Raw genomic sequence first — 10,378 nt, forward strand, 5'->3', positions numbered from 1 at the left:
AAGTTAGCTAACCTCTCTGGGCTTCAGTTAGATTGTAAACTCCTAGAGGGTAAGGGAGGTATCTTTTACTTTTATTGCATGTTCTCAAGTGTCTAGTTCACTGATAAACACACAGGAACAGCTCAATAAATGCAGTAGATGTGAATGATAAAAAGGTTTTGTAACTCAGTACCAATCACAGGCATTTGGAAGACTGTTTTGCCTGGTGGAATGCCTAATCTATCCAATAAGAAAGTTGGTGCTATAATACACTTCCCAAGATAAATATCTTAATAGGATAGGAATGTAAGATCATCTTGATCATCCCTCTTCTATGAGCCAATCCTTAGTTAATCCCCACTGTTAAGCCGATCTTACCAAATCCCTCTCTCACTATCTTCCTCGGGTAAGGTCAGATAACGTTGAAAGATTTTTATATATTTTAGGACAGAGCAGCTAAAGAAAGAGAGGAGTCAGATTCAGCTATTTCTTTTTCATTTGACAGTTTCTCTCAACTGGCCCCTCAAGGCATCTCAAAACAGACATAAGTGATCAATTCTCATTTGCAACAGAAGTTGATTTCTTTTTCAGTCTTGATTTGCATATTATTTTGCAGCCCTTAGTGGAAAAAAAGAAATAGATGAGCCAGGTTGAAATATGTGAGTCTTATTATTTAATCCTTTCTGATTTGGAATTACCCCCCCCCCCTTTTTTTTTTTTTTTTTTTTAAAGAGGATCCGTCATTGACTACCTACCCTCCACCCAAATTGTCATTGGTCAGTCCAAAAAGGTTCTGTTTTAGTTGTGATGGCCACAGAGCCCTGGTGCTGCTCTAGGCAGTTGGGGTTGGGGTGTAGCCTTCCCTCCGATTAGCTCACTGCTACCAGACGCCTTGCTTCATTCCTCGACTCCTGCCGTAACATCCTTTGAAACCTACAGGGAACAGCTCCAGGTGAAGGCTGACTTGGCATCAGCAGGTTAGTTTGCATCCCAGACCAGAACTTTATTAAAACGTATCTGTAATTTATTTATATTAATCGTCTGTCTCCTCCTCTAGACTGTAAGCACCTTGTGGGCAGGAAGTGTTTTAATTTATTGTTATATTGCACTCTCCCAAGCTCTTAGTACAGTGCTAGGCACACAGTAAGTGCTCAGATACAGTTGAAAGTACTTCCTCTACTGCTATCACTGCAATGACCTCGGCAATAGTACTGATAATTATGGTACTTGTGCTTACTATGTGCCAAGAACTGTACTAAATGCTGGGCTAGATACAAGATAACCAGGTTAGACGTAGTCTCTGTCCCATATGGAGCTCACATTTTAAAGTAGAAGGGAGTAGAATTTCATCCCCGTTTTACAATTGAGGAAACAGGCACAGAGAAGTTAAATGACTTACCCAAGGTCAAACAGCAGACAAGTGGCAGAGCTAAAATTAGAATCCAGGCTCTCTGACTCCCAGTCCTGTGCTCTTCCCTCAAGGCTTTACTTGACCCTTCAATTTGAAACAGCACATGAAGGTGCACTGGTGTTTCAAAAACAATTTTCCACTCGGTGCAAGAAAGATGCACAGTTTTTTAAGTTAACACAGTTTAATTCACTACTGTATCCACTTGATGTCACTATCACTGCCCAGCAGAAGGTATGTCAAAGGGCTTTGGTCACAAAACTCTCACAGCAATACGTTTATGAGCTGTACAGCTCACTCAGATGTAAGATTTATTGGGAGATTTCCTCAGTTACAGCCAACAAGTGTCAATTAACTCAGAACTTTACCCTGCCTTTTGGACTCCCCAGTCATTTTTTTTCCCATTCCTTTGAAAACCAGCAGGAGAATCTCTGGCCTGCCTGCATGTAGGGTAAACAATAGACAAGTTCTAGCTGTACCTCACTTCCAACTTGCCTGCCTCTGACTCCCAGCTTGAAATTCCCTCCCTCCCCGCAGAACACAGTTCACCCCACATTCATAGCCCTCTGAATATCCTTAATACCCTGAAGCAGTGGTGCACAGTGGAAAGAGCGTCGGACTGGGAGTCGGAGGACTTGGGTTCTAATTCAGACTCCGCTACTTGCCTGCCGTCTGACCTTGGGCAAGTCACTTAAGTTCTCTCTGCCTCAGTTTCTCTAACTTTAAAGTGGAGATTCAATTCTTTGGTCCCGATTCTGCCACTGTCTTGCTGTGTGACCTTGGGGAAGTCACTTAACTTCACTGGGCCACAGTTTCCTCCTCAGTAAGATGAGGACAAAACGCCTGTTCTCCCACCCCCTTAAAATGTGAGCCCCTCCCCCCACTATGGAAGAGGGTTCTGCTTAGGACAATGCTCTAACCATAGTGAGTGCTTAATGAATGATATCATTATTAAAAGAAATGACCCGTACTTGAGGACGGAATATCATTAATAGCCTCTTCTGTGAAGAACAACTCTTAACAAATTCACCCTTAAGAGGGTACAGTGTTGGAATTTCTTCAGGAGATGCAACTTGACTTTTTTAATCCAACATATAATTTCACAAGAACAATTTTCTCATCCCCCAAAGGATAACTATTTTTATCCAAAACAACAATTCAGTTGGGCCGAGATGGACTCTGAATGGAATGGAAGGCCTCGTACTGACATCTCAAACCTGTCCCTCTTCCTATCTCCCAGCTTTAGCACGTACCTCTCAGAGCAGGAGGGGTTTGTCCTTAATAACCCTAGCTCGTTCACCAAAAGTGAGTTCTAATATTCTTGGAGATCTTAAAGTGGCAGAAACTTGTTAGAATGATAAATTAAGGCAGGTGGAACTCCAGAAGCCTCAGTAACGCATCCTTTTGACTGAAATGAAAAAGGGGGAGATTGGATTTGGGGCTAAATTTTAGCTTGAATATAGTCTCTCATCACTCATTAAGTGCCCTACTCGCCTGATTCACTATCCCAGACTCCTTGCTACAACCTCTATTTTAAAGATTCTAGTAGGTAACCTTGTGACGGGGGACCGCCACTGTAAATTATTCAATTTGAAAGTTAGATAAGTCATCCTTTGCACCCAACACTGAAAACAAACAACAACAACATTTTGATAGTAGGTGCACTGTGCCAGAAAATAGCCTCATTTATCTTAATTTGCCTGCTACTTATATGCACAGATACATATTCTGAGAGGCACTTCCAGAATGGGGAAAACGCGGTCACGTATGTTACTGGGGTATACATGAAGTCAGTTCATTTGCAAGTACAGTCATTATGTTGAATTTCTCATATGTTTTCTCTCATATCTGGCCATAGATGCCTGGGAGAAAATGTTCATTATGTACACGTGTATTATCTATCATATCGACTGAGCACTTAGAGTCCAGAACATTGTACTGGGTGCTTGGAAAAGTTCAATATAAATAGATTTAGTAGACTTGTTTCCTGTCTACAAGGAGCATACATCTAGAAGGGGAGAAAGACATTAAAATTAACTATGGATTTTCACCTGTTATAAGGCTGATGGTGAGGTGAATAAAGTTTGCAAATCCAATTGTAACACAGAAGGGAGAGGGAGTAAGGGAAATGAGGGCTTAGTTGTGGAAGGCCTCTGGGAGGAGATTTGAAAGGTCAGCCATCAGTTGCCACTGGGATATAGGGCTCTGTAAATAAAGAGACAAAGAGGAAGTCATAGGAGACCACCCTTTCATACTGACAGACACTAGCACACCTTCAGTTATGGCTGGTCCTCTCTATTTACCTCCATCTTTCCTCTCATAATAATTGCATCTTAAGCACTGATTAAGTGCCAAGCACTGGGCTAACATCTCAGGTAGAATCTAGATAATCAGGTCAAATGCAGACACATCAGGCTCACTGTGTAAGCGGGAGAGAGAACAGGTATCGAGTCCCCATTTCACAGATGGAAAAAACCGAGGCACTGAGAAGTGAAGTGACTTGCCTAAGGTTACCCAACAGGCGAGTGACAGAGCTGGAATTAGAAGCAAGATTCCCTAATTCCCAGGTCAGAGATCTTTCCACTAGGCTATGCTGCTTCTGCTGTGACCCCCCGCTGAGGGTCAAGGATCACAAGCTAAATCCCACCTGCAAAGTTTGGGATTTCTTTTGCCTGAAGCAAAAGCCCCAGGCTAGTTCAAAAGCTAAAACTGCTTCACTGAGTTTGAAGAAAGCTCTTTATGCATTTGTTTTCCCCTGAGAAAGTTGGAGGCTCCTAAAACCGACTGCAGCAGTTCCTCTTTACCGTTCTATCAGACAGTCACTCCTTCAAACTACTGTCAGCTAAGCTTGGGACATCTCTGACAAAAATTAAGCCAAATGTGCCGGTAGCAGAGTTTCCTGCCAGTGTGTTTTCCCAACTCCGCCAATGGGAGATGCAGATCATTGCCAGAGGTTATCAGATACTCAGATTTGCTCAGGGGCTGCCTGGTCAAATGAAGCCCGATCCTTTGATGTCACCCTTCTCTCTCTACGCCCCCCCAACGTGTGCCATCTATACTCTGACTCCCCCAGGTCCCAGAGGAAAGTCTGGGTCAAAGAAATCACATGCTTTTAGCAAAAACTATTCATCATGAAGCAAGAGAAAGGAGAAGATAAGTGGCTTGAAAGGAGCCTTAGTCCTTAGGCTGGCTCCAGGTTGGAGAATGGGCAAATCACTTAACCTCTCTGCTCCAATTTCTTCACTCTAAAATATAAGTATGGTCTACACCATTATCATGTTTTCCTTCCACATCATCACTGAATTCATTTTAGTCAAACTAAAGACCATTTTCTGAGTATTAGAACAGAAGAATCTCTGAATCCTCGCCCAAAGTTATTTGATCATTCTGTTATAATATCTTGACACTGTGCAGTAATTTTATTTTTCTAGACTGATTTCAAATCACATCATTTGGTCCACACAACAAAAATTTGTGAGGAAGAGAGGAGCACATGTTATCCCAATTCTACAGGTGAGTAAACTGAGGCAGAGAGAGGTTGGGAATTGCCTGGGGTGCTACAAGTAAATGAGTGAATGGCAGAGTTGGGAAGAAGAACTCAGGTCCTATGACTCCCAGAGGCTCATTCTCTCAATCCCACCCGTGATTTGGGGATATGTTCAAGAAGAGGAAAACCACTGGGTATATGTTGGTGAACATTTTCACCACCATTTTAAATGGCTTATTCAATTTTCAATTAATGAAAGGAAGCTCAATTTCCCACTTTCATGGTTTCTACCTTCTCAGGGGGAAAAAAAAAAAAGATACTTCATGGTATGTCCATTTTCCCTCTACTTCAAATCGTAGAGCTGGGAAAACCTCCAGACATCGTCTAAATCCAAAAACCTGCCGCCAAGCAGATGAATCCTAAATCATCCAAAACATGCTCGTCTCTTTCTAAATACCCTGAAAATTCCCTAATGTCCCTTGGGAGCCTCTTCCAATATTGGATGAGCCCTTGTCATCCCATTTTTCCTTAAGTCTATCCACATGGTCCCTGTTGCTATAATTTATATTATCTATAACATCTCTTCACTGGTGTTCTAGGGAGTCACCCTTAGTTTCTTTGAGTAAACACCTAATCCCATTAATCTTCCCTCAAAAGTGCTGTTTTTGCATCATTTTCACAATTTTGCAGTTGCTCATTTCTGGATGATAATTGTATTTGTAAAGTGCTTACTATATGCCAAGCACTGTGCCAGGTGCTGGGGTATAATGCACTGAGATCAGAGTTTTTGCCACACCCAGGGTTCACAGTTCGAACGAGAGGGAGAATGAATATTTAACTTTCCATTTTCCCCAGATTTCTACTGAGACCAAAATATGACCCAAGGGCATGATCAAGGAGAAAAAGTATTTCTCATTTTGCATTGTTTTTATTACAGAAATTGCATGCATCTAGATTTCTATTTCCCTGCTATGGGAAAATACTTTTTATCTTCACACTGAGACCACGGCCCGGAGAACCGCATCCATCAGGCTAACTGCTGCTAAAGTAGATGAGAAGGGAACTAAAAGCAGGGTCCATTTCAGTGTTAAGTGCAGGTTGAGCCTCTATTATTGACAGTCTCTCTCTCCCTCATAATTGTTCTCCAAGCATACTTAGAGACTTGGAAGCCCTTAGATTTTGAAAGTGAGCCAAAGAGAAAGGCTCTGTCCTATGCCTTGTGAGTCTGTCACTTCATGAACAATGTGTGATTGCATTTCTCCCTAGGGAGAAGAATAAACTGCAATAGCTGAGACAGCCACAGGTTTGGAGGCCAATGGAGAAATTCTCAGGACTACACTGGGGAATTCTCTTTCAAAGAACACACTAACCCTCCTCAAGCTTCACAACATGGCACTCTCCCGTATCTCTTTTATGCCTCAGAAGAAAGCATTCCCTCTCTCCCGTAAGTTTACCCAAAATTTTCAATTTTTGGTGAATGCAATAAACAGCTTCCTTATTTTTTCCTCTACTATATAAAATTGATGTTTCAACACTTTTAAAAATTCACCTATTCTTTTGATCATGTCTCCAATTCTGAAGCTTCTCAAGAATCCTAAATGCAATTTTCTGGCCGGGCAGTAGCATCTTTTTGAGATTTTCAACAATTGTATTAATATTTAGCATTTACTATCATCCTCTCAGGGATATATACACCTGCTTTTTTTCCACCCAGAAAATGAATGCTGCCCTTAGTGATTCTTCATCTCAAATAGCATCTTTGCCCTCAGAAACCTCCTCTTCCCCCAAATGCAAGAATACAGAACTCTAGTGACAACAAAATCCCCAAGGAAGACAGAGGGCAGCAATGAATGAATCTCTCAAAAACACATGGGGATCCACTAGTAATAGCCTTTCTCTGAGTATCAGGAGACCTGGGTTTGATTTCTGCTGCTTCTTTCTGGGACTGTGCCACCCTTGGTGAATATTTCTGACTGAAGAACCAGACTGATTCCATTGGATCTACTCCAGCACTTAGCACAGGGTTTGACACATAGTAAGCACTTAAATACCATTTAGAATTCATTATTACTCCCCAGGGTATTCCATCACACACACACACACACACACACAGAGGACCAGTTTTCATTCTGGAATAACTGGGCAAGGTGTACAGGGAAGGCCACAGCAGATACCAAAGCAACCTCTTGCTGGATTGTGGCATTATGGCCCAGCATCAATATTATGCTACCGTCATTTTTGTCATAAATAATGATAATTAATAATAACCGTGATACTTAAGGGCTTACTCTTTGTCAAGCATTGGACCAAGTGATGGGATAGAAGCAAGATAATCAGGCTGGACACAGTCCCTGTCCCATTTTGGGCCCACAGCCCAAGTGGGAGGGAGAAAAGATATTTTATCTCCATTTTACCAATGAGGTAACTAAGGCATCGAAAAGCTACAGAGACTTGGCTGAGATCACACAGCAGACAAGTGGCAGAGTTGTGACGAGAACCCAGGTGACTTCCCAGCCCTTGCTCTTTCAACTAGGGTACTTCACAGTGTACTACACCCACCCCAGCCACTTCCAGTCCTGTACTCTTTCCTCTCTGCCACACAGTTTTTCACCTAGGCAAGTTCCTACAATGTTCCAAGCATTGTGCTAAGGACTAGGGTAGGTACAATAAAGTCAAATACGGTCCCTGCCCATCTCTGACTCACATGTGAGAGATAGGGAGGGCACTTTCCCCAACACCTCTGCCAGACATCACACTTTATCACCTCAAATCACTTGTGGGAGTGGGGGACTTAGACAGTGAGCCCCTGTGGGGCAGGGACTGAGTCCAGCCTGATTGTTTTGTATCTACCCCAGCACTTAGAACAGTCCTAGACACATAGTAAAGACTTAATATAAAAATAAAACTTCATTGGAACCTCTGCTCCTGAGAGGCCAAATGGCTGTTCGATGCATTTCTGAGAAATGTCTAGCAATCAGTAGGAACAAGTATTTGGGGGACTCCAGGTCAACTTTTGTTCCCCAGCTTTCCAGAGGAATGGAGACTTTGTTGAGGAGTAACTCCACAAGCTAGAAATCCCCTTTCACCCATATCCTGATAGACAGCTCAATCCTGGGTGTGACAAATGGCAAATGACATCCAGGAAAGACCGTCTCCGGAAGAATAATCCATATCGCTCGTCCATCTCTAATTTCATAGGGCAGTTTTTCCTATCTGCGGCTGCACTCCCACAAAGACTAGATTGTAATTCACAGTTTCCGTAATCCCACCTATTTCTATTCAACTCTGTCACTTCAAACAGGAGCCTGGCATTCTCCTCCTTTGTACTTGATTTCCCCGGCCATCACCCCGACTCAAGCGGTCGGGAACCGCACGGCGGAAGGCCGGCCCAAGAGGAAGGGGCGATGACCGATTCGGTTCCAGCAGCGGGGGGAGGAGAAGGAGTCAACGGTGTGAGCCACAAAGAGGTGAACCCCAACGCTGCCACAAGCTAATTTGCACGCAGTCTCAAAAGGTTAACAATAACTGTGATATCTGGTAAGCACTTACGTGCCCGACGCTGAACTAAGCACTGGGGTGGATACAAGCCAATAGAGTTGGAAAGTTCCTGTCCCACGTGGAGCTCACAGTCTCAATCCCCATTTTACAGATGAGGTAACTGAGGCTCAGAGGAGTCACTTGCCCAAGCAGATAATTGGGGGAGCTGGGATTAGAACCCGCCACCTTCTGACTCCCAGGCGTGTGCTCTATCCACTGAGTCATGCTGCAGCTCCATTCTGGATGGACTCCCACTGGTCAGAGAGCCCAGAAGGGAAGGGAGTGACGGAGACCCTGACCTACCACTAACATGCTGCGGCCTAGACTGGGACACCGACAGATAGCACCTCACGGCCTCAACGCTACAGCAGTCTGAGCAGTGGTGGCACGACTGGCTGCTGGGGATGGGACTGCAACTGCAGCTCCCCGTTGTATTCCTTGCAAGTTTCTGCTGTGGATAGTAACATCAAACCAATCAACTCATCAGTTAGGCCCAGAAAGAGTCAGTCCAGACTTGGAGGCAGCAAGGGTAGCTGGCTGCTTCTGATGAGGCAGGAGGAAGGGGGGAAAGCTAGGTAGATTTGTTTCCTCTGCCAACTCTGCTCTATTGTACTCTCCCAAGCACTTAGTAGTGCTCTGCATATAGTAAGTGCTCAATAAGTATACTCGACCTAGGCCCCGTCCTCCTCCTGTGCCACTTAGTAGTAGTTCCTTGGTTTGGAGAGATTGCCAATAGTGAGATCCCATCTGGAGCACGATTGTCTTTGAGAGAAAGTATTTTACCAACTCTGTCCATACCAATGTTTGGACACCTTTTCTGGCCCTTTGCCTTTCATGTGAGCACTATTCAGATACCAGTGGCTAAAGGGAAAGATATATCCTTTCACATGCAAGAAGTGAGCTTGTTTTTAGCATTAGTGGGGTTGGATTGCACTGAGCCATCCACACTCCCTTGTTTTTCCACCTCTTCTTCAAAAGCTAAATTTCAGTGATGGAACCTTCCATCCTGGGTTCCAAAAATCTCAAGGCTCCATCTACTTAAATATTCTAGGTATTTATTAGTGCGACAGCTCAAAGACATTCACCTTGAAACACATAGAGCTTGATAGAAATTCAGAGAGAGAGAGAGAGAACGGGAGAAGATTTTTGGATGAGTGGAATTAAACAGGAGGCTGTTTGGTCCTTCATTTAATTTCTTTGAGAGGAGACTTGTCATTTTTAAAATATAGATTTTCTAGTCAATAAAATGTGAAGAAAATAAAGCATTAGTAGGATTGCAAGTAGCAGTCAGAGCCATTACCCCTTCCTTCTTGGCAAAGCTGTCAGGGGTTTGCAAACATGAAGAGAACAGAATGGCTGCCTGAGAGGTGGGTCAGAAGTTAACAGGATTTTGCCCTACTATGGAAACTTAAGCTGCAGATCGGAAAGTGTTTATACGATATCACCATTTGAGTGACAACTGTCAATAGGGGTTGGATGGAGGTGAGGTCAGTATGGATTTTTTTTCCCCATCCTCCCCACTGCCATTGCCTGTCATAAGATAGTTGTCATCTTCAAATCACTCCATACATTCAGCAAATTTACCGCACCAATGTGTAGCAGAAACACTGAGGCAGCAATCGTTACGGGTTTTTAAATATTCATTCCTTCTTTTTTCCTGAAGAGTATGTTGGAAAACAATGAAAAACTCTCCTTAAGGTGAGTTGAGAGACCTCTATGCTGTTATAAATTAATTATCTGTGAACTGTTTTTCCTGGTGGGGTTAATTTAGTCTTAACACATTTTTTATGTTTCTTTTAATGAAGAGAAAATGACTTGTTTAAAGGGACTTTATCATACAATATTGCAGTTTTTCATTTGGTGTTAAAAATCAATTATTTAAGGGTTTGGTTCTTTATGGAAGTTCATTTAAGTGAATCTTACTGTGTTAAAAAAAAAATCTTTTTTAAAGAAATATCAATTCCAGG

At 42.9% G+C, this 10,378-nt stretch overlaps 1 long non-coding RNA gene across 1 annotated transcript; it reads right to left on the reverse strand.

Annotated features, from left to right (window-relative positions):
• Positions 1 to 467: 467 nt before the first annotated feature.
• On the reverse strand, positions 468 to 2,787 carry LOC114805638. The gene is made up of 3 exons (XR_003753626.2): positions 2,641 to 2,787; positions 735 to 912; positions 468 to 597 (listed from the first exon to the last, which is right to left on the reverse strand). It is a non-coding gene; the product is annotated as an uncharacterized LOC114805638 (long non-coding RNA).
• Between the last annotated feature and the right edge of the window lie 7,591 nt (positions 2,788 to 10,378).

The sequence above is a fragment of the Ornithorhynchus anatinus genome, chromosome 19, assembly GCF_004115215.2.
Source record: "Ornithorhynchus anatinus isolate Pmale09 chromosome 19, mOrnAna1.pri.v4, whole genome shotgun sequence".
Classification (NCBI taxonomy): Eukaryota; Metazoa; Chordata; class Mammalia; order Monotremata; family Ornithorhynchidae; genus Ornithorhynchus; species Ornithorhynchus anatinus.